Below are 26739 nucleotides of genomic sequence, written 5' to 3' on the forward strand. Positions count from 1 at the left end.
GAAGGCCTTGCGCCGCCGGAGCGTCACTTTTTCCATGTTAAAAGCGACGCACCGGCGGCGCAAGGCCTTCATAAATCTGCCCCTATAGTCTTTCATATACGCACAAGCGCACACACCTCCTCATACACGCACAGACGCACACACAAAAGCACTCCCATGACACATTTCTCCAGGACTGCCGCAGAATTGACGGCAAACAATGGCAGGTTTGGACAGACTAATCAAAGAAGGCTAGTTCTACACGCAGGAAACGGTCGAGGCCAACAAGATGGTGGGCCCAGAGTAAGAGTCACAGCAACCTCGGCATAAAATGGCGGCCCCCAGATCAGCACATTCTGTGTAGTCTATTATGTGCACCATCTTCACCACCACATTCACGTGGCCCCACCAGGCCTATTGTCCTGTGTTAGGCCTTTATGTCACTTCGGTCCTCTCACCGCTCGGCGCAAGGTCTCACTCTACACCACGGGCTCCAATGTCCAGCAAGTACATACACCAGTGTGGCTGGGCATCAGGAGCTGGTGTATGTACTTGCTGGACCAGAGCCTGTGGTGAAGAGTGTGCTGGTAAGCTGGTGTTTGGTTCAGACCGAGTGACGCCGACACTACTAGTTCCCTGTGTGCGGCGCTCTTCTTTGTGTAAGGATGAAGAAGATATTTTGGAAACATATACATATATATTCGTTTTTCCTGCGCATTGCAGCAAATGCATTTTTGACAGTTTCCACTCTGAGGTGGGGACAGATTCGCTGCCTATGGAAAAATAACTCCTTCGACACTAGACGATCCATTGAAAATTCTGTCGAGGCTGCCAAAACCCCGCCAATGGGAACAATACAGATATTTGTTCGCAGCAAGCGATGAAGGGGAACTCGCATTTTCCGTAAGAGATTACTGCCAGGGCTGCGAAGTTTGCGCGAGGGGCAGCCCATGAGAGAGGGCTCCTGCTGCAGGAGAACAGATTTTGGAAGAAAGTCGTATCTCATAAAATCAAAGAACCAATTCCTGTGAGCGCAAGAGGTGTAGTGCACAGCAAGGTCAGGGCCGGGGTGCATTTAAGTTCCGCTATTGTTAGGCATTGGGCTAACATTTAGATATTCCACTTAGGCCCCAATCATTTGTATTGACTTATTAGAAGCTGAAAATATAAGGAAACTAATAACACGAATGTTGACTCCGATAGATGCCCCATTAATTCTGAAGTCTTCATTTTACACCATGAAATCAAACTGCTATTTGTTCGTTCGTAGTGACTGAGCAGCGCACGGTAATCTTTATGTAAACAAGAACAAAATAAACAAGTGTTTTAGATCTTTGAGTACGCGTTTTCTCTTGTTTGAACTGGAACTGAAGCTATTTAAACAGAAGGCATGCCCCGGTTTAATGCTGCTTAAAACACCTGTTCTAGGGTAAATCCAGGAGTCGGCTTTAGGAAGCTCGGGTTTAAGAAGAAGCGCAGAGGGACCGTGGCCCCTCGCCATCACGCTGGCTGTAGGGCCTGGCTTTGATCGGGAGTCTTCAGGCCGGTGTTCTATCGATAGCCTCACCCCATCTGTCTGTACACCCCCCCCCTGCGTTTCCACGCATGCGCATAATTCTGCGCAGCCGCACTATGGTCCATGTCGTAGATGCATGTATTTTTAAGCTCCCCATTCTTCTGCTGGTGCGCATGCGTGTGATTGCACGCATGCGCACTGTCATTCAGTTTCAAAACGACGGGGGTGAGCATATAGTTAGAACACCAGCACTCAGTGTCCAGGGCTTCATGCAGTTCGCTGGTGATGCACCGTTCTCTATCCTCATTAAGTTATTTTGTGTTTATGACCCCCCCCCCCCCAACAAAAAAAAGCTGTAACAAACAAACACTAGAACAGGCAGGAAAGATGTTCCAGCACTGCAAAGACAAAAAAACAAAAAGACATTTTTTTTGCTAAATATTTTTCTTTTTAAAAGGGTCGTTAAGTTGTACATAATGTTTTCTTAGTTATATATAAGGTAAAATAATGCTTATAAAACTTTACTTATTATAACCTTTCAACATGCTGCTCTACAACATAGCTTGAAGACATTGGCACAGCCAATAGCTTTGGCTAAATATTTATACGGTTCCAAAGGCGAGACCTATTGGCTATGCCAATGCTTGTTTGAAATAGCAGAGCTTTTTGCAAGTAGGAGGTTGGTTATAATTTAATAAAACTCCTCCCACCTCAAAACGACCCAAAAAAGAAGATGGTAATGATATCGAAATGTTCAAGGAAAAAAAATATAGCTGAAAAATGAATTTAAAAAGAAATAAAGCATTGGTGCTTTTAAATAAAATGAAACAAGCATAACTTTCCGCGTTCTTATGTATGTGAAGTGACTGTGCTGTTCTTTCTGTTCAATAAATGCACTTGTACATGGTGCTCAGGTCTTATTAAATCACAACAGTGCCTCAGCTATTGGCATTTTTTTTTAATCTAGCACGATCTTGACCCAAGGCCCTTACATCTCTTGGCTGTTTTTTAGGTCTCGCCTATCCCATTCTGCAAGGAATGGATAGGGGAGAATTTCAGTGGGCAAAATCGTTCTCAAACCAACGGCGGATTTCAAACAGTGCATGTGCTCGTCAACGCGCTTCTCCCCGAGCCGCCTGCCTCCTAGAGCTTCACTTCAAAGGGCTTCACTTCAAAGGCTCCGCCCACAGCGTGCGCTGCTTCACTTCAAAGGGCTTCATTTCAAAGGCTCTGCCCACAGCGTGCGCTCGGCCTCAGGCATTTCTCCTTCCACGGCCGGCCGGCCGTACTTTCACTTTCACGGCCGCCAGGCCGTGTCTTGAATTTCTCCTCCCCCCTCCCCACAGCAATGCCAAGAGCTTGTTCTGGATGTGTTAGTGTGTTTGTCATGTTGCCTTTCTTTTCTTTTTGGGACAGGGTCGGATGCTGGCTGTCATGGTGTTATTTCGTCTGTATTGATGCTACGTTCTCTCCCTGCGCCAGTTTCTGTTTTTCCTTGCATTTCTGACGGAGTTTTCCGATAGTAAACCCACTCAGCAGCGACTGCTTCTTCTGACTGACCCATCTCAGTGTTTGCCTCTGATCCTGATGAGGATAATGCTGTGGCTTCCGGTGTTTAGCTGGGGTGTCTAATACCGCCACAGGTGGTCCTCCGGGGAATCAGCTGCCAGTGCTGCATCTCCTGGTGTATGCATCTCCGGTGTCAGAAATCCTACTGTCTAGCATCAGTAATGCTGTGTTCTAGTGTCTGAACCCTTTCTCCCCTTTCTAGTGACCCTCTTAGTAATTGCTTTTGGTGTGTCCCACTGCTTGTCACTACTGTCTCTCAGTTGGACCTAGGCACCAGTGTCTCGATTATTGTGGCACCAGAGTCATACGCTGCCTCTGGCACCCCTGCCTGGCTAGTTGTTTCTGGGATGATTTACATTAAAACGTCCCGCATCTCATGGCGTCCACGGTAACTCCAAGTTGATCTGTCAAGTTTCTGTCACTTTTTCCGCAGTTGTCTTTTTTCCTTATATATTTTAATTATTGTTCATTTCCCAGTGTTTGTCTTTGGTTTGATTGACAGCGTCATTCCTGGTGTCTTTCTCAGTGCAGCTGTCTGGTAGTAGCAATACTGTCACTTTAGTCTTTGTTTCTGAAGTCAGTGCGCCTGTATTTGTTTAGGTGCGTTGCTGCTATTTCTCATTGTTACTCGGCTTTCCCTCGATGTCCCTCTCATTAGTAGCAGTCTCTCCCACTTTCGCCTACGGTGTCCCTCTTTCAGTGTCTGTGTATTATGTCAGTGCTGAGTCGCGACACACCTCCGCCCCCAAACATTTTATTTTTTTGCCAGCGATGTGGTCTTATAATGTATCTGGTATCAATGCCTCTGGCTCCCTGGTGGTCTCTCTCTCGTGTCAGTAATAATGCTGTGACTTCCGATGTTGCCATATCTGTTCAGCTAAGTCTGTCTTTATGTCTGTGGTCCAGTTATCAGAATGTCGGTGTGCCTGTCTCTCAAGCTGATGTGGCAGCGATGTTGTCTCTTCCTCTGTTTCTTTTTCTTCAGCTTAGTGAAGGAAGCTTTTTTCTCTGTTCAGTTCTTTGGCTTGTGCATCAGTAGTTGATGGTGCACTTCTCAATGTGGTTGTTTGATGTAACTAACAGTTGAGCTCTCTTTGTGTGATCTTTCTTAGAATTTGCCTTTGGTGTTAGTAAATATCGCCTTTCAGTGTCTTTTATGTGTTATTTGTATAGCATTTGTTTCAGAAAACGGGTCAACGGCCCCCACCCATTGAAACACAGCAGCAGGCCCGGCGAGGCCGGACAGCCTGGGTTTAATCAGCTGCACTCCTTCCCGCTGGCTCCAAACTTGCAGATAGAAGTCTCCAGGCACCTCTGCGATGGCCTCTCGGGCGCACTCACACGCCACCTGGGTACAATCTCATGCACACTCACAAGCCTCCTAGACAGAATCTGATGTGCTCCTACTCTGCCTAGACACAATCATTCGCATGCACACTCACACTATGCCTAGACACAATCTGATGAACACTTCACCTACACACACAATGCACACTCACACTGTGCCTAGACACAATCTGATGCACACTTCACCTACACACAAAATGCACACTCACACTGTGCCTAGACACAATCTGATGCACACTTCACCTACACACAATGCACACTCACACTGTGCCTAGACACAATCTAATGCACACTTCACCTACACACAGTGCACACTCACACTCCACCTTCACAGTCTCATGCACTCACACTTCGCCTAGGCACTCTCACAGTGCACACCCCCCCACCCAGACAGTCTCATGAACTCTCACACGTCGCCTGGAAACATTTTGATGTACACACACTCCTCTGAGGCACACTCCACCTAGACACAATCTCATGCACATTGACACTTCCCCTTGACACACTCACACTTTGCCTAACACAATCTCATGCACACTGACACTTCCCCTGGACTCACTCACACTTCGCACAGATACACATTGCAAAGTTGGTATGCGTTATAATGCTAACTTTTTGGGACTAATGTAGATCATCTTTATATTTATTGGTACTATAAAACAGTGAATCTGAGGAAACTTTTATGTGTTTATTTACATATTGCAGGTTAAAACATTAAGTTTATATTTTTTATTAAACATTAACTTGTAATGTACGTTCTTACGTTTTAGGGAGTTGCATTTGTGGAGAAAACGTTGCTTATTTCTTTATTTCCTCATAGTTGTTGTATGTGCGAAAACAAAGCTCTCGCCTGCCCGCCTTCTTTGAAACATGTAGCAAACAGGTTAAATGGGAGGGTATAGTGAAAGGGTAGGAATGTGACACGACTGCCGCCTGATCAGATAAGAAGTGATAAACACAAAACAGATGGCTCATGCTGTTTTACGAGGTACATGTTGGGGTCTCTTGTATATGTGAATCGTGATTAGTTTCTTTTTATTTCAGTTTGCAGTTTAAAAGTGTATTAACTAGATATTTCGAGTATTATAGTGTGTATCATTGTGTTCTCAATAGAGCCATAGATAAAGATAGCTAACTCTAATGAGGAAAACATCAAACATACAGATAGACGTGGAGATATAGTCACGAGTATTAGGTTTTAAACATCCACAATCATTGGGTTTCAGACACCCACATACATTAGACATACATTAGACATCCACAAGCATTATACAGTTACAAGTATCAAACCTCAGACAGCAGGCATTAGACATCACAAGTAACAGACATCAAACAACAGGCATTGTGCAGCAAACATCTACAAGTATCAGGCATCAGACATCAAACAACAGGCATTATGCATCAAACAACTACAAGTATCAGGCATCGGACATCAAACAACAGGCATTATGCATCAAAGATCTTCAAGTATCAGGCCTCATACATCAACAGATATTAGGCATTAGACACATATGCAAACATAAGGCCTGCAGTTACTTACATATACAGTGACAAGTGTTAGTGCTGCAATTTTAGTCAGTGAACATTGTAGTGAAAACGTTATTGTTATGGATGTAGATAGTGCTTATATGCTGCCTCTTCTGTTTCATTTGATGTTTGAATACCTACCCACATACAGAAAGGGACACTAACAAGCGAATGACTACACAAGTTAGAGCAACATAGTTAACAGATTAACAAAGGAAGATCCATATAAGCGCCGGGACGCCCGGGACGCCCGGGACGCCCCTTTGCTGGGGCAGCTGTGCGCTATAAAAGTGCCTATAACATAACATAACATATAGGGGAAAATAATTATTATTATCACTATTAGACTCGTTTTTTCCCTTGTTTTTCTGCCCTTCTGCCCTCTGTTAGACTCGCTTTTTGTGCCCTTCTGCCCCTGTTAGACTCGTTTTTTTTCACCTTGCAACCCCAGCATTACTCAGCGCAACCCCAGCATCACTCACCGCAACCCCTGCATCACTCAGCGCAACCCCTGCATCACTCAGAGCAACCCCAGCATCACTCGGCGCAACCCCAGCACCACTCCGTACCACCACATTATCACTCTGCAACACCACAGCACCACTCAGCACAAGCCCAGCACCACTCAACACCACCCAGAACCACCACAACACCACCACTGCATCACTCATAATCACCACAGCTTCACTCTAAACCACCACAGCACCACTCAGCACCACCACAGCATCACTCAGGACCACCACAGCACCACTCAAAATCACCACAGCTTCACTCAAAACCACCACAGCACCACTCGGCACCACCACAGCATCACTCAGGACCACCACAGCACCACACACAACCACCACAAATTCAATCAACACCACCCAGCACCACCACAGCACCACTCACCACCACCACATTATCACTCAGAAACAACACAGTATCACTCAGCACCACCACAAAACTACTCAGCACCACCACAGCAACACTCAGCACTCCACCCTCCAAATCCACCCTACAAATCCACCCTACAAATCCACCCTCCAACACCAACTACACCCTCCACCCACCAAATCACCATCAAACAGACTCAAAAAACAAAACCACAATCAAACTCCACCCTCCAAATACAAGTCCACCAACTTATTTGCAAATGTTTTACCAATTACCATTATACATTACGATAACTTTTATTTAAAAATTAATTCATACATTTCATTAGAAGCCATTGTTATTTGTAATATCAATACATATAAGTCACATACAAACAACACATATTGTATTACAATTGCAAAAAGTGTCACATTAAAAAAATTAAAACCATTGTAAAATACAAAACTATTAATTCCTATATTTTCACCATTAAAAAACATAAATAAAAATTCATATCATTTACAATACCAAAACATCAAACTTTCCTAATGCGAGACCTATTGCATTGCAAATGCTTGTGTTAACTAAGGCACGGGAGGTTAAGTGATTTTAACATAATCACAGAGGTTTAGCAAACGCTGGGTCTGCAACCTGATTTCCAAAATCCAAAGTCTGCCACTAGCCTTTGTAGGAATACTACTGTTCACTTGCAAACAAAATAATTTCTACACGTTTTTGCATGAGCAAGGACAAACTGTAATCACAGACATACACACACATCTTTGCTGCGACCAGAGACAGAACAAGCATTTACAATGCAATGGTTTTGCCTTTGTTAAAGTTTGAGCTATTGGCATTGCTCTTGACAATATTTTTATTTATGTTTTTTTAACATAAATAAATAGCATTGTCATTTACAATGCCACTAGCTTGATCTCTCGCAAATGACACACACAAACACCCACAGAGAGCCCCCCCAATACACACTCAGAGGCCTCCCCACACACACCCACACAGAGCCCCCCACACACACACCCACACACTGCAAGCCCCCAACACACTGCAAGCCCCCCAACACACTGCAAGCCCTCACACACTGCGAGCCCCCCCACACACTGCGAGCCCCCCAACACACTGCAAGCCCCCCCACACACTGCAAGCCCCCCACACACACTGCAAGCCCCCCCCACACACTGCGAGCCCCCCCAACACACTGCAAGCCCCCACACACACTGCAAGCCCCCACACACACTGCAAGCCCCCACACACACTGCAAGCCCCCACACACACTGCAAGCCCCCCCCCATGTCCCCCTCCAAAACTGGCTTCTAGGAAACACCCCCGGGCCTGCAGGAGAGCGAGCCAGAGTTTATTTATTCAGTCAGCTCGACAGGACTGAGAGCCCAGAAAAACAAGCCTCTGCCTCGCATTTGGAGAATCAGTCGCTTCTCCGGCCCTGCAATACAGCCTTAACTTTACTGCCGAAAAGAAGTACTTTCGGTTTGCAACTGCAAGTCAAAAGAGAATGGTCATCACAGCTTCTGGCGGGTTCCCATGAAATCGGAGAAGATGAAGCCATCTATCTCTCAAATTTCCACAGAGAGCAGCGTTTTCTTCAGAAGGCCCTCGAGTTAGAGAGAGTTCTGGTCCTTTTGAATACATTTTGTAAACATACTTCATGCAAAACAGACCTTCAATGCAGCAACAGAGAGGAGTTTTCCATTGAAGGCCTTAATTAAAACAGTTCCTGGCATCCAACTAGTCCCAGAAAACATGCATACAGATATACCCACAATTTTAAGTTAGAAAACCCTCTGCTTCACAGCACACTTCGGTGGCAGTTAAAGAAGAATTCTAATATGCATACCTGCCCACCCAGAGCAGATTTTCACTGTGTGCAAGAAGGCACAGGGCCTAAAGTCAGCCAGGGCCTGAAGACCTATATAGGGACACGGAGGGTACGAGCAGTGGCCCCATGGAAAGGGGCGGGGCTTTGTGACCCACTGGAAAGACAACCACTCCCATCCTTCCCAAAAACCCCAACTCCTTTGTCTCTGGATATTTTTTTGAAATCGTGTACACTGCAGATTATCACTGTAGAGCCTCCACAGCTGACTTGGAAACTCAGTTGGTGCACAGGGTTTCCTAGTGCCCCGCGTGTTATCGGCACTTCACCGGGTGACATGTCTTGTGCATTTTTGTTTCACAGTGCTAGCCCCATCCCAGCGCTCACTGACACGCTATCGCTCAACCCAAAGAGTACAGACAGAAAGAATGACACACTGCCGGGGGGGGGAGGGGCCGCGATTGAAGCGAGGGGAATGGGGCGTCTCAGTCGGGGGGGGGAGCCTCGGAGATCAGCTGAGAGCCCCCCGCTGCAATTTGCAATGTCAAACATTGTTTTTTTAAAGCCTCGCATCCGATGAACTGTGTTTAAACGCCGCCCTTTTTTACGTAAAAACCCCCCACATATGAAGCAATCACTAGCGACGTAGGCACGTGACTGATTAAAAAACACACTGTCGAGAAAAACGCACTATTTACAGGAAAACACTCAGCACTGCACTTTCCGTTTCGTTTCTGAACCTGCCGTTAAAGGGTGCCAGGGGCCCCTCGGCTGCCCGACGGAGACCACACAGGATGGGAGGGCACGGAGGATGTCCACTTGCATGCCCCACCGCCCCCGCCTGCTCGAGAACAGAACACCCCCCAAATGTATAAAGGAAGGGCCATCCAAACCAGGAGAGCGGGAGGGGGGAGAGCGGGAGGGGGGACGGCGGCGGGAGGAGGGACACGGACAACCTGAAAACTCACCGGACTGCTCCCAGGAGGCGGCGGGGGCGCTTGCGGTGTCCTTCCTCTGCCGGGGCCTGGGCTCTCTTCTCGGGTGCCGCGGGCGGGGCTCTCCTGCACCGGGGCCTCGCTGGCAGCCGCACTCCTTTCTCCTGGCATAGAAAGACCGGCGCCGACTTCCGGCTTGCCTGCGGCCCGGCCGGACCAGATTCGGGGGCGTTCCCGGCTTTCGGCTGACGTCGCGTGACGTCGGCAAAAGCCAAAGAATCGCGGGAACGCCCCCGAATCTGGTCCGGCATTGACGGACAGGCCCCTCGTCCAATGGCTAGGCTCCATTTATGGAGCCAGCCAATAAATGACGAGGGCCGACCCAAACCCCACTACAGTTCTCATCAGGTTTTCGCCTGCGCGAAAAAGATGCGCAGAGCGCATCTTTTCGCCAGGCAAAACCTAAAAACGCTTTGGGCAGATCTTCAGCCTTTCAGCAAGTCCCACATTCTGCTACTTGCTCTAGACTCCTGCTCTGTCTGCTCACACAGCCAAGGCTGCAGGAGCGCCCACCCCCCATTCTCAGACAGTCACGGCCAGCAGGTATCAGCAAAGTTGATTACTTGGCCCTTTGTTATGCAGATATGTGCATCTGCACATCTTTGGCTGACCATGGAAACGTCCTGACGCCCTTTCTTTTTGTTCCCACAGGAAGGCTGGGCAGAGCCTTTGGAATTCTTTTAACAGGAATCGAAAGAACCATGCAATTTTAAACTAAAAGTCAGCACGCATCAAATAAAATATATTTAGAGGCACAGGTCATTCATTTACGGAGAATAATAAATACACTGCAGAGGAAGGGCCAGATATTTTTAAGACGTTCTCAGTTTGTAAAGTTACTGTTCTCGATATTTTGGTAATTTTTCAATAGCTCTTTTACTTTAACTATGGTTCTGCACTAGTCATGTCTTAAACTGCTAGTTACATTGCCACGATTTAAATTCAAATAAATACAAACTCTGTTTAAATGGTGATTTTTCCCTATTAGAGCTCAGGGCATCGTCGTTATCACTACAGTCGTTTTTTGGCAGTATTAACTGAGCTATGTATCAATGACACATAGGGCCCCATTTCCAAACAAGCATTGGCATAGCCAATAGGTCTCGCTTCTGGGACCTTATAAGTTATTAACCATGCCACACTTGATGTGGCTGTACCAAGGATATTGTGCTGGATAACTAAACACTTATAATGTCCCAAAGGCGGGACCTATTGGCTATGCATTGTGGGGCCTTATAAGTGTTTAGGTAGAGCTATTGACTTTGCTAATGTTTCTAAGCTGTGCTGTAGAGAAGTGTTGCTGCTGCGCAGCATGCTGAGAAGTTGTAATTAAAAAGTGTAAGAAGCACTGAGTGATGCTGTGGTGTTGTTGAGTTATGCTGTGCTGGCCCTGAGTTATTTAGTGGTTGTGTTGAGTGATGCTGTGCTGCCCCTGATTGATTCTGTGGTGACCCTGAGTGATGCTGTGGTGTTCAGGAGTGATGTGGTGGTGCTGAGTGATGCTGTGGTGGTGCTGAGTGTTGCTGTGGTTGAGCAATGCTGTGGTGGCATTGAGTGATGCTGTTTTGGCGCTGGGCGCTATTGTGTGTGCTTGAGTGACGCTGTGATGGTGCTGAGTGTTGCTGTGGTTGCGCCGAGTGATGTTGTGGTGGCACTGAGTGATGTTGTTGTGGTGCTGAGTATGCTGTGGTGGTGGTGAGTGATGCTGTGGTGGTGCTGAGTGATGCTGTGGTAGCGCATAGTGATTCTGTGGTGGTGCTGAGTGATGCTGTGGTGTACCTAAGTGACGCTGTGGTGGTGCAGAGTGATGCTGTGGTGGTGCTGATTGATGCTGTGGTGGTGCTGAGTGATGCTGTGGTGGTGCTGAGTGATACTGTGGTGGTGCTGAGTAATGCTGTGGTGGTGCTGAGTGATTCTGTGGTAGCACATAGTGATTCTGTGTTGGTGCTGAGTGATGCTGTGGTGTACCTAAGTGACACTGTGGTGGTGCAGAGTGATGTTGTGGTGGTGCTGAGTGATGCTGTGGTAGTGCTGAGTGATCGTGGTGCCTCATACCAGAGTACTTTTTCACACGCTGACTGAGCTGCTGTGTGCTCACATTTACTTGCAAGAGTTGAACCTATAGTGTCAAGTACAGTCGCTTCACTAAATATTCTGCAACTGGAAAGCTTCACTATTGTTTCAAAATGTGTAGTTTCTCATCATGGGCAGTCGTAATACTGAACAGTGTTTAAAGGAGGTCAGTTATAAGTATAAAACCAGCTCTTCCGATTACCCCTTTCCTGCTCTGGGAAGCAGTGTGACAATGCCTACATCACCCATGACATGCCTGGCTTCCAAGGAAGGTCTGTCGAGGTCCAAGAGAACCGCCGGGCAGCAGGAGCCTTTCTGCCCTAAGTGATCAATGCGGAGTCTCATGGAGAACAAACCTGCTCCAGTCTGGACTTCATACACGTCAGTATTCCAGCCTCAAACCTGAATGGTGTCTCCTGCATGCCCATACGGTATACAAACTAGCAGAACACCTTCTAATGTGTTCAACATTTAGTTGGACTGAAAGCAAGTGTTTTTGATGCAAATTCCCCCGAACGAATAATATACCGCCTAAATTGTGTAGGGTATTTTAAAGGTATGTTGGGAATTTCTCATGCATGAGTACACTTTTTTTTTTTTAAATGTACTTTTGTTTTTTTAAGTTGTTCAAGCCGTCAGATAGTCACTGCAGGAGCTGAGAATCCAAGCATGGGGGGATGAGCAACAGATGTAGGTGAGGGTGTCGAACAGGTTTGATATTTACGGTGCTAAAAGGAAGAGCCTCAAAGTGCTGGCCTTTACCCAAAAAACAATGTCCTTTGGCAGGTGGTCAGTTCGTGGGACTGGGGTGGAAAACAATGTCCTTTGGCAGGTGGTCAGTTCGTGGGACTGGGGTGGAAAACAATGTCCTTTGGCAGGTGGTCAGTCCGTGGGACTGGGGTGGAAAACCTTTAGTGACAATTGGCCGAAAGGCCAGAACACCTCTAGTGAGACAGACAGGCACCAGTCAGAACACACTGAAGGTTAAGCAGTGATCTGGATATGAATCGTTTGATGTTTTCATGCCTGTAGACTGTGGTGAAAGAACACCACAAAGATGATGAGCAGCAGAACTTTAGGCAGGATACATGCCTTTCACAGTGCTACCACACAACCTGAGGCAGATACCTTTACATTTGTCAGGCTGTGACAGGACACTGAAACAATGAATCCCTTAGGGTTATGATATGGCACTGAAGAAGGATCCTCAGATAACAGAAGTATGAAGGAGAGGCTATTGCCATGTGTTACATTTTCTTCTGTGCTGCAAATGCCAGCTTCTGGTCTGCAGTCCGGCCCACAGAGGCATCAATGTAAAATGTAGGGTGTAGTCTCAGCAGAGCAGAGAACAGGAACAAGGCCATCATTTGAGAGCTCAAATAAATGTGATCTTGATGAAGCAAAGCTTCGCATATTTTGCGGCTTGCCGAAATCAAGAACCTCGTTTATGTGTAATAAGGTAACAAAAGTGTATGTTTTACTAACATTTATTTTGTTTAGGCAAAGTTCCCGAAGCTTGCCTATGTGTATTTCTAATGAATTAATCCGTGTCCCTAAAAATGGCCGCCGCTTGTATTTTAGTTACTGCGCATGCGTCAGCCACACTCACGTGTCCTGACGCGTCTGCAGAAGTGGAGGGAAAGTTATGCGCATGCGTAATTCATAGCTGTGCTTATCATGTGGTACTGCTCGTGCCACTGCTCTTGTGTCCGTATCAATGTAGCTAACATTTAGATGCAATAAGTTTATTTCTTGATGATGAGTTAAAGGTACAAACCCTGTGATATGTTTTCATAATGACATTATTATGTATTAATTTGTTTTCGCTTACTTTTCATGTACCGCGGGAAATGGGGGTCTGAGTGAGAGGAGAGCCATATTGGAGGTCCCTTCTGCGCCTGTGCGACATTCGGCAGCACGAGGGACCTTGGCTGATGGAACATAGCCAGTTGGCAGTGATGGGCGAGATGCTCCTGAGAAAGTCACCTCTGCCCTGCGAGAACAGCGAATGTGGCTCCTCATATGATACATTGTTAAATTGTCATTGTGTTTCTGCACAGTTTCTCCTGGGAACCCCAAACCTGCTAGGCGGTACCCAAATATGTTAATGAAGGCTTCAAATCGTGTATTGTGATTGGTGTGTTACCCAAACCCTACCTTAGGACCAATCGAAATTGAGGGATTCTGACACTTTGCAACATTGGGGGGTGGTACACTGTCCCCAAACTGTATATCTACCCTGGGTTCACCTAGTGAACCGTCCGACTTGTCTGGTTTAGCTGACCTGTCACTGACCCAACGCACTCAATAGGTGACTGAAGATACAGAGCGCTGCGAAGCACTCTGTCCGAATTTGACCATAGACTGAGGTTCTACTGAACCTTAAAGTGCTGGCGAAGCACTTTGCTGGGAGTTCACTGACCCAATCGGGGTCTTGATCGATAGCTGCAGAGCGGGTGGAGCGCAGGCGTTGCTTCCGAACTGTGGGTTCCGGTCCTGTCCTGAAGAGGGTCCTGTCCTGAGGGTTTGCTGTCCTGTCCTGATTCCTATTCCGAGGGTATCCTGTCCTATCCTGGGTGTCCATTCTGCACCTGCTGTCCTTTGAGGGGTATCCTTCCTTGAGGGTTTCCTGTCCTTAACTGACCCGTGGCCAGGGTTTGGTTTTCACACCTTTCTAGGTAAATATTGCTCTGAAAACTCTTGAAAATCTTGCACCTTCTGAATTTCTAAACTTTTGCTTTAATAAAGTTCAACATTGCATATGTGATATTTTCCATGCCTTTCTGCAACTATTGAAAAGTCATTTATAATATTTTTGCAAAGTTATTCCTATGCCTTCTCATGTGTTAGAAATTATATTTTGCATAGCAGTGTGTCATTTCCTGATATGGTCTAGAACTTCGTTGCCTAGATTGTTCAAAGGCCCCTTCACCTTAAGTGAAGCGTGTTATTCATTATAAACTCTCCTATAGTCACTCACACTTAGGTATCCCTGTTTAGATAATACTGACTTGCATAGTATCTTTTCTCGTTACATTTTATTAGTACCTTGATGATTACTCTGTCATTATTTCTTTCTGCCTATGTGATTTACGTTATCTTGGTTATTGATTGCCTTGTTTTATTGTACCTCATGCAAGAAAATATTGAATTTAGATAAACATTTTAAAACTTCCAGTTGTCCGTGGTCATTTAAACAGTATTTGAATGTTATTGTTTGGGTTTGTATTTTGCTGCCTTTCTTTTACAGCTAGCTCCCTGATTCATTGTGGTCATTAGGCACCCACATCGGTGGATGGTAAGTCGGGTGCACCGAAATTTGGTAGCAGGGAACACACACACACCAACCTGGTAGAGCTCGTGAAGTCACCCGATCGATGTATATGGTGATTTGGAAAGTATATGGGCCCTGAAGCCGGAAACGGCGAAAACTATTGGCCGGGTGGCCTCGCGCGCTCTATCAGTTTTCTGGTAGCTAGAGGATGGTTAGGGACTAGTTGAGAGTAAGGCAGGGATTAGTTGGACTAGTTAAGTCGGAAGCTGCTATTATATTAATGCTGCTATAAGAGCGGCTGTTCTGAGGGAACTGATCACTCTCTTGTGAATACGCTGCTGAAACTCATGAATTTTTGTATTGTTATTATTCTTGTTCTTATATTGTTATATGTACTAATCCATGCATTTGTAAATCGAATTGTTAAGTGTTGTCCGAACTCCCCGGGGAATTGAAAGGGCAAGTGGTGAATAGAATCCATTGTCCTGAGGTCACAGGTTCGAGGAAAGTTAGGTGCAGGTTGGGATAACCGGGAAGCACTAACTAGGGTTTTCTGAATACATGTGTGAATAAATGACAGTAACGGGGTTCATTGGCAAAATTCCCATAGTGGCGTAACCTAGTAAGGGTCACATCGGAAGAGTAGCAGGTTCCTCGGAGCTAGCGTGAAAGCAGAGGGGTCCGCTGAGAAACCTTAAACTCGGAATATATCCCGGAAAGAAGTGGATGAGTTTAGGGGAATAACAGGTTCACCGATGCTAGAGTGAAGGGTAGGCGGAAGAGATCTGCCCGCAGCGAGTGAAAAGTAAATGGAAGTAGTTTACTTGCAGTAAAAGAATTCTTTCTCTGTCTAGACACTTGAGCACTGTGGCGAATGTGTATTTGTTGTAAAATAACCAAGCACTGAGCACTTTAAAAGAAAGAAAGTTTCCGTTACCTTGTGAAGGGAGGGAGTCAGTCGCGAAGCGCCTCTGACGTCACTCTGTGCCGCGCTGGGATTGGTAGAAGCAGCGGGCGGGTAGCGGAGCTGAAATTGTAAAGGAGGGGTGAGCGCCGGAGCGTGGGAACTGTCTCACGAAGGGGCCGCGCACCCATTGGCGGAGCTTATTTTGTGTCGCGCACCCATTGGTTGCACGAATTTTCTGAAGCGCGTTCTGATTGGAGGTAGTTTGTAAACAAAGTTAGCGCAGAAGTCGTATGTGGCACTCGCGGACTACAGAGACTCGACCTGATCCAAGGCATCTAGGGTTTGAAAGGGATCAGTGGAAGGCTAACAGATACGATATTATGTACGGAACCAAGAGAAAAATGTCCCTTGTAAGTAAGGTGAAAAATTATTTTAAAACGGACAAACCGATTAAATCTAGAGAAGGTGTTCTTGTCCCAGCACCCAATACTCCCGCCTCATTCATGATGTTTGACCGAGGGTACAATACCTGTGTGTGGCTGGAGAATTGGGTGAAGTACACAAAAGATGACGGAGTATTGGCTTTTCCGTTAGATGGTACTTTCAATGGTAGGATCTTATTTAATTTAAGAACCCGAATGAATGAACTGCATCCCAGACCGAGACTAACATTAGAGGCATTAGAGGAATGGGAGATTGAGGCTTTTGAGAGAGAAAGACCCCGAATGGACAAGGGTTTGACCAAGTGGTACCCCAGGCAGAAACAGGAGTCCAGGGATAAAAGGATGAAACAGTGGAGACAGAGCATGATTGTTGAGGGTCTGTTTCCCATGATGCCGGCATGTCATAACATTGGAGCGGGTGAGAAAAATACTGAAAAGGGGAAGCATTGGGGGGCCCTGGGGGATTCAGATGATGAACTAATAGATGACATCTGTACCAGAAGTCCGCCACCTTACAATGAGGGAACCCGACCTTCCAGTGTAGGAGATGTTCCCCGACGCCACTTCCTAAAAGAAGAAGACAGGTCCCTGGGACTGGGAGGGGGTGGTCAAGTATTGCCCTATCCTGAAAAACCCGAACTGACGGAAACAAGGGATATATATCCCAAAGTGCCCGCAACTCAGGAAGAAAAATATTCACGTACGAAAACTTTTTTTCCCAGACCCTTGTATGAAAGCGAAGAGAAACCCTCGAATTCAGGACTGCCTTTTGTTCAACCTCCATATGGGGAAGAGCGCAGGTCCTTTAATACTGGAACTTTATTCCCGAAACCAAATTATGGGGGAGGACCAAGTGAAACGCATCCTACTGCCCCGAGTTTTACTCCTCCATTGACCCCCCAGATATTACATGACACAACTTTAAGAAGGGTACTAGTGGAAAAGGAGCAAGAGGCTCTAGCTAGACAAAGAACAGAAATAATTCAGAAAATTTCTCAGTTAAATACCAGTCCTGAGGCATTGACTATTCCAGTAACTATTGGACCGGTGGTCCCGTTATACGGAAATGGTCAGGGTAATCCGATTACTCCAGTTATGACCCCAGTCATGGCAACCCCGAGACAGGAACCGATCATTATAGATGATCAGTCCAGTGAGTGCGAGTCTGAAGTTGCGTTTTTGGAATTGCCAAACAAACAGACTGGAAAGGGAACACAGCAGAGGTATAACCCTTTTAATACAAAAGAAATTAAATTAGAGACAGCAACAGGTACTAGGAATGTCTCTCTGGTAACTCCGGATGAAATTGAGAGTTGGAGTCGTGAATTAGAGAAGCAGACTCCGCAAACAAAGCCTTTAGATCTCTACAAGCTGAGGGTCGAAATAGAAGAATTAATGGCAGGAAATGTGGGGTTGGATCGATTGAATACCTACTCTGAAGAAGAATTGTCGTTCATATGTAAAAGCTTTACAAGGAACACCAGAGTGCTCCATGAAAAACTGACCGAAACAGCAGTTAGTATGGGGGTAGATATCTCAAAATCCAAGCCCTTACAGAAACCGTACAGAGCAGACTTCTCAGACAAAGATATAGAACACCTGAATGTGGCAGGGAAGAAGTTGCAGATTAAAGAATTAATGGGGGTACTGCAGAAATGGGGAGATGTGGAAAGATGGAGAAGCAGGTGGGCGAAAAAGAGGGAAGAGGTTCGCTCCCGACAAGTGACTCCCGAGTTTGCTTTAAGAGAGGTAGAAAAACCTGAGCAGCTATGCCCCATGCGCGAAGTTCCAGGAGGGAAATATGTGCATGTTCCCTGGTCTAGGCAGGATATTGTGTCCTTCACGAACGATTTTCCAAAATTACGAGAGAAACCAGTTGACTGGTACAGGCAGGTGGAAAGGTTCGTGAAGGTACAGAAATGTCTGTGGAAAGACCTGGATGGGTTTTTCGACATTGTGGTTCCAGTAGATTTATGGACCCAGTGTAAAATAGCAATAGATTGGCCCAGTGAAGAGTATCCCAGAAACAAGGAAACAGGGGAGCCATCAAAGGATGTCATGCGAAAATATGAGCAGGTAATTCAGCATTTGAAAGAAAAGGTGCCCGCAAAGGAAACTGATTGGACAAAGATAGATAGAACAACACAGGAAAGGGACGAGACAGTGCACTCCTTCTATGAGAGGTTATTGCAGGTATTTAAAACATACAGTGGTATTGACAACATCGACCTGAAAGATATGACGCACTTTATTTACAGGTTTGTAAATGGTTTAAGACCTGAAATTTGTCAGTGGATAAAAGATAATAAAATCTGTTGGCATACTAAGAAAATGGATGAGGTCCTGCGGTACGCTAAGTACTGCGAGGACGAGATGGCAGAAAAGAAAAAGGCCCTTAAGGAAAAGGTTATGTGGGCTCAGGTGAAGCTCGCAGAACAACAGGAAAAACAATTGAGTAACATGGTTAAAAATGCTGAGAACAAAGGTCCTGGGGGAGGGGGTGGAGGAAAGCCCCGGCCCAAATTTAGCAGGGAAGAGGCTATGAAAAAATTTCCCTGCCATCAGTGCGGCGAAATTGGACACTGGCGAAACGAGTGTCCCCAATTAGTCGATGTTAATGAGAAAACTCCTGATTTAACTCCACAGACGCAGAAAGAAAGACCAAGAAAGACTCAACCCCAGGTAAAAACAGTTCAGGTGCCTCGAGCACCCAAGCAGGTATACAGGGGAAGACAGGCAGAAAATGAAGAGATAGAGGTTTGGGAAAGCGGGGAGAACAGAAATACAGCAACTTCGCAGTATCTGCTGAATGATACCTTCCTTTGTAATGATCAGGACTGACGGGGCCTGAGAGGGGAGGACGAGGAGTGCGTACTTGGCGCTTCCTTGCCGGTAGACCAGTCTGGACCATATATTGAAGGAAAGGTTGACGGAAATGATGTCACCTTTCTGTTGGACACTGGCGCTACCCGTTCTACTGTAAGAACAGTGGACGTTCCAAACCTACCCCTCTCGGGAGAAAATATCCAAGTAGTAGGTGTATCTAATCAATTGATTAGTACTCCTGTTACCGAACCAATGGAGATTTCAATTGGAAATTTTAAACAGATGCATAGATTTGTCGTCTGTGACACCAGTCCAGTAAATCTACTGGGACGTGATTTGCTGTGCAAAATGAACTGTACCATCTTTTGCACACCAAAAGGTGTTGAAATACAGACCCCAGATGAAGACGGCATTTATAAATTATTGTTGCTTAGACCTGACTCAGAAATTAAAAGATTGACCCTGCAGGACTTGCCCCAAGAACTACAGGAAGCCGTAAAGCCAGAGGTGTGGGATTTCACTGGAAAGGATGTGGGGTTGATGAAAGATGTGGACCCCATACAAATAGCCATCAAGGACAATGCAGTATATCCTAACACTAGGCCCTACCGAATGAATGCTGAGGTGAAAGCAGGTGTCACTCTGGAAATACAAAAATTATTGGAAGGAAACATCATACAGGAAGTGATGAGCAGCCCATGCAACTCACCGATTATGGGCATCAAAAAGCCTAGTGGCAAGTATAGGGTAGTGCAGGACCTGAGAAAGGTTAACAAAATTGTAGTTCCTTGCTGCCCTATTGTCCCAAACCCTGCAGTGATATTATACCAGATTCCTTGGGATGCTGAATGGTTCACTGTGATTGATTTGTGTCATGCATTCTTTTCGATACCCCTGCACCCCGACAGCAAATTTCTTTTCTCATTTGCCTTCGAAGGTCACGTGTATTGTTGGAACCGGGTCCCTCAAGGGTATACAGAGAGCCCCTCTATCTTTAATCAGATCTTGAAAAAATGTCTAGAGACTTTGATCTTACCTGGGAACTCTGTGTTAGTGCAGTACATAGACGACCTTCTACTGGCGTCTAAAAGTCACAGGGACTGTGTAGTTGACACCATTGCCCTCCTAAATCATCTGTGTGAGAAAGGGCATAAAGTGGCCCCTGACAAACTACAGTTCTGTGCGAAATCAGTAAAATATCTAGGACACCAGATAGAAAAGGGTGTCAGAAAAGTCACATCAGAAAGAGTGAGAATAATTCAAAAGATGCAGTTGCCCCGTACTCAAAAAGATGTCAGAATGTTCCTGGGGGTATTAGGGTACTGCAGACAGTGGATTCTGGGATTTGCAGCCTTAGCCAGGCCCTTGATAAAAATGACCACAAGAGGAATGCCAGACGTTGTAGAGTGGGACGATGAAAGTCTAATGGCTTTCACAAGACTGAAAAACTGTCTGTGTACGGCCCCTGCGTTGGGAATGCCAGATTATTCCAAAGAGTTTGCCCTTTTCTGTGACACTCGCGATAATTGCGCATTGTCTGTCCTGACTCAAGAACATGGCACGACCAGAAGGCCTGTGGCTTATTTCTCTGCCACACTGGACCCAGTAGCTGCTGGGTTACCAGGCTGTCTGAAAGCAGTAGCTGCTACCTGTGCAAGTTTGGAACAGAGTGAGTCCATTGTCATGGGACATCCTGTGACCGTGTATGTTTCACATGGAGTGGTAATTCTATTGACCAGAACTAAAACACAGTATCTCACCCCTAGTCGGCTGACTAAATACGAGAGGATTCTTGTGGGTGCAGCAAATGTAAGCATTGTTAGGTGCGGTATTCTGAACCCTGCCACCTTACTCCCCGACCCCTTGGAAATAGAAGGTGGGGATGATGATGAACATGATTGTATTGACCTGACAGAGTTCAGTACTAAACCACGCCCAGACATAAAAGAAACGCCATTGCCTGAACATGATAAAGAACTATTTGTGGATGGTTCCTGTCTAAGACATGAACTAGGAGGCTTGAGTGCTGCTTATGCAGTAGTGTCTTTCACAAAAATTGAAGAAGCAGGTTACCTATATAACATCAAGTCTGCACAAGTAGCCGAATTGATAGCCATGATAAAGGCTTGCAAAATTGGGAAGGACTTACGCATAACAGTGTATACTGACAGTCAGTACTGTTATGGCGTTGTGCATGACTTTGGCCAATTATGGCTACAGAGGGAATTCATGACTTCCTCAGGTACTCCCATTCGGAATGCAAAGGTTGTTCATGACCTTTTAGAGGCCATCCAGTTGCCCAAAGAACTGGCAGTGGTAAAATGTACTGCTCATCAAAGGAGCATGGACAGAGTATCACTGGGAAACGATTATGCTGATCGAGTGGCTCAATGGTGTGCCAAAGATCGGTATATTGTAAATCCAAAACGAGGGGGGCCAGGAACCAGCTGCCAGCTTCAGGTGTTTGAGGAAGTGCCTACATGGGATGAGGTGAGAGAGTGGCAGGAGTCGGCTCCTTGGCAAGAAAGAGAGAAATGGAAGGAGGATGGGTGTAGACCGAGACGTGTGGATGGTGTGATTTTGGGCCCAACTGGTATGCCTGTGTTACCCCGACACTTGCTTGGCACAATGGCAAGATTAATACATGAAGGATCACACATTGGTAGGGATGCCATGATTCTGGTATTTCAACAGACTTGGTACAGTAAAAAGTTCAGGAAGGTAGCAGAGTCCCTCTGCCAGAGGTGCCTGTCATGTCAACAGATGAACCCAGGCAAGAGGACAATGGTTGAACTGAGCAAGATTGGGAGATCAGGGGGTCCCTTTATAAGGATACAGGTTGATTTCATCACCATGCCCCGTTGTGAAGGGAAACGATATGTCCTTGTCATTGTTTGCGTATTTTCAAAATGGGTAGAAGCTTACCCCACTCCTCAAAGTGACGCACTGACAGTAGCGAAGTGTTTACTAAAAGAACTGATACCTAGGTTCGGAATACCATGCATTATTGAATCAGATAAGGGTGGACATTTCCAGAATGACATACTGGCTGAACTCTGTAAGGCCTTTGGAATAAGGCAGAAACTCCATTGTGCATACCACCCAGAGGCTTCTGGAATAGTGGAACAAGTAAATGGAACTATCAAAAACAGACTAGCAAAGCTGACAGATGCTACTGGCATGACCTGGGTGAAGGCCCTACCCCTGGTCCTGATGGGACTGAGAAGTGTTCCAGACCGCAAGACAGGCCTAAGTCCCCATGAAATCATTATGGGAAGAGTGATGAGACAAGCATGGGTGCCAGGAAGCAAACTGTTGAGTATTACTGATGATTTGGTGCTTGAATACTGCAGAAGATTGGGTGACCAAGTGCGTTCTATCTCTCGCCAGATTGGAGACGACGGCATCCTCAATCCAACGACTCCTCTCCACAGCTTGGTTCCAGGAGATTGGGTCAAAATAAAGAAGCACACTCGATCAAGCTGTCTGGCACCAAGGTGGGGAAAGAAACGCCAAGTAATCCTGGTGACAACCACTGCAGTGAAGGTCGCAGGTGTTCCTCAGTGGATCCACGCTGGACACACCCAGAAGGTATTGCCAGACAAAGGATTTGAAGAAGAAGGGCAACCAGCAGAGGACCCTGAAGGAGCCAGACCAGAAGCAACTGACAACGAGCAGCCCAGCACCAGTCAGGTTGCAGGAACAGCAGACGTTGGCCCAGGAGTAGTTGACTACGAACTGCCAAGAATCCAGCCTGCTGAAGAGGTCCAGGAAACTGAGCCAGGAGTAGCTGAAGACGAGCTGCCAAGCATATGGCCAGAAGAATGGATACCGATGATTGATCTGACTGAAGATCCTATCAGAACAAGAGAACGACTTAGTGAAGGTAGAGAGTGGACTAGTCAGGAAAAGCAAGGCACAGGCGAAGAACCTCAGCCGCTTGAGATTCAAATCAAAACTGAGGAAGGAGAAGGTCAGACAGGGACAGAGCAGGTATTCGATACACCACCGCGAACACCTGATGCAGATAAGGGAGAGACTAGAAACAGAGTGATAGTTCGAGCAGAAGAAGATCAAGAGATCGAAGTGCTTGAACAGGATCAGAAAGGGTTAGAAGAACGGGTTCAGGAAACAGAAACAGAAATAAAGACAATCGAAAGCCAAAAACAAAATATTCCTGAACAAGGCCAGATTAGCAACCAGGCAGAAGAATTTGATGCTAGCCCTGGAACTAGCCAGATAAGGGAAGTAGGAGAAGAACGTGGAGAAGAATTACCACAAGATAGAGAGAACAAGAGAATAAGAAAAGAAAGTGAAGTCCAAGTACCGACTAAGAGACTAAAGAAAAGAAACAACCTTGAGCCTAGGTTTGTAAAAAGATTGAGACTAAGGATAAAGACAGTGGAAGAAAAACGTGCAGAAGCAAGAAGAAGTGCTCGAATAGCAGAGCAAGAAGAAGACTCTTCCAAAAGAAGGAGTGAGCGAATAAAAAGACAAAACAAAAAGTACAAGTCTCCTGAATGGACACTGGTTTTGGAAGAACTTGAAGATCTTGATATAACTGACGTGAGCGACGGAGAGCCTGTCCCAGAGTACTCAGCTGAAGAGGAAGACGAACCACCGTGAATTTGCACAAAGTAAGCTAGTTGTGTAAAAAGCTAAAAAAAGGGGTGAGAACACTCCTTCTGAGCTAAAATGTCTGATTCAACAGTGAATGGTAGACCTAGTTGCAGCCGTTTTAAGACGTGTTGCAAGGTGTGTATATGTAGTGTAGTAGTACTGATAGTTATTTGGATAGGATTAACAATTTTCATTCCCTTTGCTGTAAGTAAAGATACTAACATTGTCCCTACTGAAGTTGTAAATACTGACAATGAGGAGCTAACAACACAGAGTGTAGAAAGACATGAGAGAGCATTGAGACAAACTAAACGAGACTTAGAAGCATCAGATGAGGGAGGACTACATTATCATGGAATGAAGAACAGGACACATTTAAATGTTTTCGCAAACTTGTTAATACACTATGTAGAGACTATGGAAATTGAAGATTGCTATGTCTGCATGAAGCTACCTACTTCGGTGGCTGAAGGCGTGACATACCATCATCTGCCATTGACATATGGAATTTCCTGTAGCATTTTAGCTAGTTTATTTTACAAAAGGGGACCGTTACAGTATTATTACTCTAACAATGACGTGATCTTTTCTGAACTTCCTATACGTGGGAACTTGAATCCTGTACATACCAAAACTGACACCATAAGATATATGGGAGACTACTTTCTGACTATAGGTAACATTGACATAGCAGACGCACACAGAGATAACTTGACTTGTTCTTTGCGTGAGCAGGAAAAGATGTTCCTGAACATGGCAGAGAAAAGGAGAATTAAAATTCAGAAGAAGGCTAATGACGAAAGTCAGAAAAAGCCAAAGTGGGCAGAGAACATGGAAGGCACCTCATCTGGTGGAGCGGGTCCTGCTCTGTTGCTGGATTTTGAAAAGAAAGGCAAGCTATGTCTTCACCGCGAGAAGACTAGCTATTATAATAATGTTTTCATTGGTTCCAGTGAATGCGAACATAATTACAAGGTAATTGGAGGTTGGGGTTTCAAAAATGGGTCAGAGCCTGTGTTTCCTGGAATTTATTATATTTGTGGGGACAAGGCTTATTTCAAATTGCCGGATCACTGGTATGGGAGCTGCTACTTTGGCATTGTTTTCCCGAAAATATACCATGTGAATGGAAAAGCTGGAAGCAATGAAGATACTAATGGCTTAGTGCGTAGTAAAAGAGAGAGTATAGGTGAAATTATGGGTAGTATTTTCAGTGCACTGATACCTGGAGTGGGAGTGGTTCTGAACACTCACAGAATTTGCAAATTGTCTACTATAGTAGATGTGCTGTCTACTGAAACAGCTCATGGATTTCTGCTGGTCAATACCGAAATGGTTGCGATCAGATCAATGGTTTTACAAAATCGACTTGCTCTTGACACCTTATTAGCGAAAGAGGGCGGAGTCTGCCGGATGTTGAAGGCGCAACATTGTTGCACTTATATTCCGGATAAAAGTGTACAGATCAAAAGATATGTGAAAAACATTACTAATTTGGCAAAGGAACTCAAACCACTCGAGGTTGATAGTGCCTGGAAGAGACTGGTAGATGGTCTCTCAAATGTAGGTCATTGGCTTGCTAGCATAGGTAAAAGCTTATTATTCAAAATTCTGATGCCAATTGGTATTATAGGTCTTATTATACTTTCCATTTTCTTATGCTGTAAATACCGCAAGCGCACCAAAAAGCACGAGGTAAATGCAAGAGGAGTGAAACGAAGTGTGGATGAGATTGAATTAGAGGAAGTGAATGATCAGATATACAAAAAGGTGAAGACTTCTCACCCGGCTAAAACTGAAAGAGAAAAGTTAGAACGGTTGCTGGAAGAAATAGAACTTTATAAAGTGTGAAAGAAAGTTGGCATCTGGTTCCATTATAATTTGTGATGATAGTAGATATCATCAAAGAGGGGATTGATGAAGCAAAGCTTCGCATATTTTGCGGCTTGCCGAAATCAAGAACCTCGTTTATGTGTAATAAGGTAACAAAAGTGTATGTTTTACTAACATTTATTTTGTTTAGGCAAAGTTCCCGAAGCTTGCCTATGTGTATTTCTAATGAATTAATCCGTGTCCCTAAAAATGGCCGCCGCTTGTATTTTAGTTACTGCGCATGCGTCAGCCACACTCACGTGTCCTGACGCGTCTGCAGAAGTGGAGGGAAAGTTATGCGCATGCGTAATTCATAGCTGTGCTTATCATGTGGTACTGCTCGTGCCACTGCTCTTGTGTCCGTATCAATGTAGCTAACATTTAGATGCAATAAGTTTATTTCTTGATGATGAGTTAAAGGTACAAACCCTGTGATATGTTTTCATAATGACATTATTATGTATTAATTTGTTTTCGCTTACTTTTCATGTACCGCGGGAAATGGGGGTCTGAGTGAGAGGAGAGCCATATTGGAGGTCCCTTCTGCGCCTGTGCGACATTCGGCAGCACGAGGGACCTTGGCTGATGGAACATAGCCAGTTGGCAGTGATGGGCGAGATGCTCCTGAGAAAGTCACCTCTGCCCTGCGAGAACAGCGAATGTGGCTCCTCATATGATACATTGTTAAATTGTCATTGTGTTTCTGCACAGTTTCTCCTGGGAACCCCAAACCTGCTAGGCGGTACCCAAATATGTTAATGAAGGCTTCAAATCGTGTATTGTGATTGGTGTGTTACCCAAACCCTACCTTAGGACCAATCGAAATTGAGGGATTCTGACACTTTGCAACATTGGGGGGTGGTACACTGTCCCCAAACTGTATATCTACCCTGGGTTCACCTAGTGAACCGTCCGACTTGTCTGGTTTAGCTGACCTGTCACTGACCCAACGCACTCAATAGGTGACTGAAGATACAGAGCGCTGCGAAGCACTCTGTCCGAATTTGACCATAGACTGAGGTTCTACTGAACCTTAAAGTGCTGGCGAAGCACTTTGCTGGGAGTTCACTGACCCAATCGGGGTCTTGAT

This window comes from Lissotriton helveticus, chromosome 2_1 (genome assembly GCF_964261635.1).
Source record: "Lissotriton helveticus chromosome 2_1, aLisHel1.1, whole genome shotgun sequence".
NCBI classification, from domain to species: Eukaryota; Metazoa; Chordata; class Amphibia; order Caudata; family Salamandridae; genus Lissotriton; species Lissotriton helveticus.